Source organism: Schistocerca piceifrons, chromosome 7 (assembly GCF_021461385.2).
Source record: "Schistocerca piceifrons isolate TAMUIC-IGC-003096 chromosome 7, iqSchPice1.1, whole genome shotgun sequence".
Classification (NCBI taxonomy): domain Eukaryota; kingdom Metazoa; phylum Arthropoda; class Insecta; order Orthoptera; family Acrididae; genus Schistocerca; species Schistocerca piceifrons.
The window spans coordinates 508,404,921-508,410,920 of NC_060144.1; positions in this window are offsets into that span (position 1 = coordinate 508,404,921).

Consider the following 6,000-nt stretch of genomic DNA (forward strand, 5'->3'; position numbering starts at 1 on the left):
TGTTTAGAGCAACGTAAACGAAGTGAATAATTGTAAAGTAAGGTGAGGACTATTTGCCTATCATACTCTGCTATGCGTGTTCTAGTAATCTTGATGAGACAATATGAACAGTGACAGACCAATGGAGAGAAAGTTGAATCTCAAAACTTATTGCTTTGTTATGTGAAACATTGCTGGAAAGAATGAATGATTAATAGGTGCTGTATAAGTTCGTCCATTTGGGACATTTTAACGTTGGTTAGTTTGTGATGTAAGAAACAGTGCGTGGAGAAGTTTTGCATCGTGCAGAACTACTATGGCGCGTTCACCGCCTTAGATGCAGTAAGCATCCACGTAGCAGGGAACGCGGTAGAGTTGTGGTAGAGGGGTTTCGAGATGGGAGGGCAGGACGAGGAGGTGGGGGTGGTCGTTAGAGGTCATTGAGGCGACATTAGGCCGGTATTCAGAGGCCGCTCTGCGTTCCTGTTGCGTGGCAGCCAACTGCCTCGTGCTCTCGCCGTCTTTGACATTCACACCTCAGCGGAGCGAGGCCGTTTCGATAAGGCAGAATAAAGTGCACAGCTTACTCCATGCAGTGAGTGGGGAAGAGCCGAGTCACTTCCACGGAAGGGGAGTACCGTCTTGATGACCAATCAAACGTTTCGTGCTTTTCAGCTCCATACATTTACCCTTATGCTGTGAAAGGATGAGTAGTTTGAGTGGGAGAGAGTGATTACTGTACATCAAGTCCGAAAAAATGTTACTGGAGGGCAGAATTGGAATTAAACGTTCTCAGCAGATTAACAATGTGTACTATATTGGGACTCGAACATGGAATCTTTCCTTCCTCTGACAGTGCTCCTTCTGGCTGAGCTATCCAGACACAACTCATAACCCGCCCTCACAGCTTCACTTCCACCAGTACCCCTCCTGTAGCTTCCAAATGTCACAACAGTTCTCCTGTACACCTGTGAGAGCAGCAATTCAAGAGGAAAGGGCATGCAGAGAAATGGTTTGGCCACAATCTAGTGGATAGGGTTCCCCTAAAACGATCTTCCTCTCCATTGTCAAGTTAACTATTCCTTGATGCTTGAAGGCGTGACCTGTCACTCTGTTCTATCTTTAAGTAAGATTGTGCCATGTAGCTCCTGTCTTCCAAGCTCGATAACTACCTCTTTGTTACACATTCAATAACTCTCCTAATCTTTCTGTACCATAACATTTCACAGTTTTAGAGTCCTCTTTCTGAACTGTTTATTATCCACCTTTCACTTCCAAATAATGATGCACTACAAATACTTTTAGGAAAGACGTCCTACATCTTAAATTTCCTTTCAGTACAAGCCATTTTCCCGCATCTTGGCCCATGTATGCATTCTACTCAAATTCTGAACACATCTCTTCCTCTCTCTCTTCCTCCCTCTGTATGCCCACGTCATCCTCCCATCTCTATCAGTCTATCTCTTTCTCCCCACTCTCTCTGTCTATACAACTCATCCTCCCCCTCTCTTTGTCCATTGCATCCACCTCCACTCTCTGACAGTATCTTCCTCCCCCACCCAATGATCATATCCTCCTCGACCTCTTACTCTACATCTCCATCTTCACCTCTTCCTTTTCCATATGCCCACCACCCCTCTACACCTCCCACCGGTCTCATGCATCTTATCCATCTCACCTCTATCTGTCTATTTCCTCCTACCCCTCTGTCTATCCATTCCCTCCTGTATCCATCTGAGAGTTGGCAGCCATACTTATTGGCATGTGTAGTCCCTGAAATTCAGCTCAATAAAGCAGGCCAATATTACTAACACAACACGCCTGCCATGCATGGCAGGCTACATATCAGTGGCTCGAAAATCCTGTGTTGTACAGGCCACCATGTACAGCAAGTCGGGAAAGCAGATCAATACAAATCCAACACAACAGGCCCACCATGCAGGGCAGCCTACATGATGAAGCCTGGAAAAAAGTTTCTTGCCTCTGAGATGTAGGCTGCCCTGCCAAGCGCGTTTATTTAGCACACTGATACTGTTTCCACACAATATGCCTATTTTGCAGGGCAGCCAATACACCAGGGGCTGGAAAAACATGTTTTTCCATGTACCTCTGCTTCTATTGGCGCTACGAGGTTGCAAACACCACAGTGCTGCTATACATGAAGCCTGCTGTTTCTGTGCCAAATTTGGTTGAAATCGATCTGTGGGTTTGGCAGGAAATACTGAATATACACATACACTCTGCTCTTGATATATGTAATAGGGTTGGAACTTTCGCAGTGGCAACTATTTATTTACAGCTCGTACAAAATAGACACGTGTTTCAAAATTCACTGACCTTTAAAGTAGTCACCAGCATTGTGTATAACGCGTTGCCAGCGATGTGGAAGTCGTAGAATACTCTTAGCAGTGCCAGTTGTGTTGACAGTTTGAGCAGCGTGATGTATTGCCCGACGAATTTGTGGCAGTTCTCAAGCGAATTCTGTGAAGTGTTTCCTTCAGTTTAGAAATCGAGTTGAACACATATTTACTGATATCTAACTGAGAAGTGAAATATCAACAGTCAAATATTTAGCTTAAAAATTTTTTTTAAATAAATTAATACGAGGTGGTTTGAAAAGTTCTCGGAACGGAATAGAAAAAAAGAACTCACATGACTGAAACTTCTATTATTTTTCAATGTAGTCTCCTTGTAGATAAATTCACTTGGTCCAAGGATGTTCCAGTGCCTTGAGCCCATCTCGAAAATGAGTTTCCTCCAGGCCTGCAAAATAGTTGTCAACTCTGGCTATCAATTCTTCGTTTGAAGTGAATCTTCGTCCACCAAGAGAAATTTTTAGTTTGGGGAGAGATGAAGTCGAACGAAGCCACATCATTTGAATAAGGTGGGTGTGGCAACAATTCATACCTTAGTTCGTGTAATTTTGCCATGGCGACGGCCTATGTTTCTGATCCGGCATCCATCTTGCAGATAATGTTTTCATTTGTAATTATTCACAGCACTTGCGGTATACCCTTTCAGATGACATCCAGCAAGCGTGAGCAATTTCATGCACTATCAATCGGCGATCCTCCATGACCATTTTGTGCACTTTTGCAATTATTTCTGGATTAGTGACACATCTTGGCCGACCACTGCTCGGATCATCATCTAAGCTCTCCCGACCACATTTAAATTCATTTGTCTACTTGGTAACAGTTGAATGTGAATGAGCAGAGACCCCCCAGTGTATTCTGGAAATCGGCATGAATGTCCTTTGATTTCATACTTTTCTTTACGAAGTACTTAATTACTGCTTGAATCTCGATTTTTTTCCATCTTCGTAAATCACTACGCGGTAACAGCAACAGAGCCACATCACTAACACAGCTCTCTTCCAAGACCACTGACGTGACACGTGTTTAACAGAACGATGCGCTAGCGCTGATCTCTCGTGATGATTCCGAGAACCTATCAAACCACCCTCCTGTTTTCTTAAAAATTTTCATTCCCTGTTTCACCACCTTAGAGGCTGAATTTCTGAAACCAATGTAACACCTTTTTATTTTTAAAGAGAAGCCATAGATTTAGCTTTGAAAGTGTATTCTTAATGAAATAATTTCGTAAATTTTTCATCCCGCAAATTCACCTCGTTAGGGATTTGGATTTCAAAAAACACTGAAACACATACTATTTTTATTCCTAACCAAAAAGTCAAATACCATTGTATGGATGTAGTTTCTTTAATAACGATTTATTTTCAAAGACCTTTCCCCCACTATTTTATCTCCTTAGTGGTTGAGTTTTCAACAGTGCTGAAACACTTTTTTTTTTGTTTCTAGCTGCAAAACCAAATACTAGTTTTCTAGTTCTAGCTGCAAAATTTCCTTAATAGCGACGAAATTTCAGAAAGATTTTCATTACATATTTCACCCTCTTAGGCGTGGTATTTCGAACAGTCGCTTCTTAAATGAGACCTAAGACGCACACATTCTCCAAATTTCGTCTTCTCTCCTCTGCTGTTTGGGCTGAGCGATGATGAGACAGTGAGTGAGTCAGTCAGTCGGGACATTGTCTTTTCAGTTTTGTGATGCTCATCTTTTTACTTCTTTTCAAGATACTATCCATTCCGTTCAGCAAATCTTCTTTTGCCATGAAGCACAGACATGACACGTCTTCAGCAAATCTTTGAAATTCGTATTTCATATTCTGAATTTCTTTTAGCTTTCATTGGAGGCTCTTGGTACAAACAAAAACAATGGAGATATACTACGACTTAGTCTAGCATCCTTCTCTATTATTGTGTACTCTTTATATTCTTCACCTCTTAAAACTTCGGGCATGCCCCAGGACCTGTGTAGGAACCCTTATAGTTGTACATTAATGGTGTGCCAGACAATATTAGCAGAAAACCCAGAGTGTTTGCAGATGATATAGTTACCTCTAGTAAAACATTTCCTGAAAAAGCTGCACAAATGTTAAACCCTGATAAAATTTCCAAGTATTTGAAGGATTGATAACTTTTTGTAAACGTAAATAAATGTAAAATTGTGCTCTTCACAAAACTAATAAACGTAGTTTCAAATTCAGCTCCAAGCGACAACTCAACGGCCTACGTTTCGGTCCAGTAGGAATCGCCAAGACAAGGTTAGCAACCATTGTTCCCACACTCCATATGTGGTGCCCATGTTCCATAAGTAAATTGATTGGGAAGAAGCTTAAAGAAGAGGGACAGTGGGAAGTGCCCTCTGCCATGTGGTTGCGAAATCCCACTCGAGCTCCCTTTTGTCGAGATCTATGTCGCAAATTTCTGCAGCGAGATGGATCACTCCTATGGATTCACTGCTTAATTAAAAGGCACTCAATGGACTGATTAACGATATAAGTGGGGTTTTGGTTCTTAGCACTGTACCCTGAGTTTGGGTATCCACATATTTTCATTCTAAACCACTGACTGAGAAAGGATTCACTAAGTATGAAATACTGAAATTAATATAATTTTTGATGAGCTAAATTAAATGTACGCGCATCCCATCAAATTAATTGGTACATGATAAAAACATTAATTCCAATGAAATGTAGTTGCAGCAAACGATGGTTAACAAAGTTAGCAGACAGGGAACTAGAGTTCTGTTAACATCAGCTTCCTAACATAACTGATTTAATGCAACATAGCCCCTACTTGGCAACAGTGATTTTACATCTTTCAATGAGAATAATGGAGTTATGCATACCACTATACTCCTGTTGCCGACAGTGGGAGGCCTAATCGAAAAGTAATGATAATTTTTTAACACCGTTTTGCACCAGCACGCCGATACTGCCAGATATGAGTTTATGGTGTGTGAGCTGACTGCTGATGGCGTGGCTGGCTGCTGTCACCAAGAGCGCACCTACAAGTGCTGTGATGCAGACCCGGTGATCAGAGCCCGCTCCTCCCCCCCCCCCGCCCCCCCCCCCCAAAAAAAGAAAAAACATCTCTGAAGTCGAGAGTCACCTACAGATTTCAGAGTTCCAGAGTGGTATCCGCATCCGAAGTAAGGCTGAGTCCAGTACCTTGCCCCACATCAGAGTGCTTCCCGAATGAGAGAACCGAATCAAAATGCTGTTAAAAGCGAGTACTGAGTACTGAGCCTGCTCTCTCTCTCTCTCTCTCTCTTGCAGCCAGAAGTCTACTGAATGCTGTATTACTGGACAAAAACAGAGGAATGTTGTCCTCATTCGTTTAGTGCATCCTGTAGATCGTATCTTATAGCGAAGGACTAACAATGGAAGAGATGTGTCTCATATCAGCGAAGATGAAGAAGTACTCAGAGCTCTTACGGTATGGATTTTAGAGTCCATGTTTACTGGTCATTTGATCTTACTTTGATCGATATTACCACCTCTAAAAATGCGGAATACTTAAGAGGGGCAGCAGCCTTTTCAGTAGTTGCAAGGGCAACAGTCTGGATGATTGACTGATCTGGCCTTGTAACACTAACCAAAACGGCCTTGCTGTGCTGGTACTGCGAACGGCTGAAAGCAAGGGGAAACTACGGC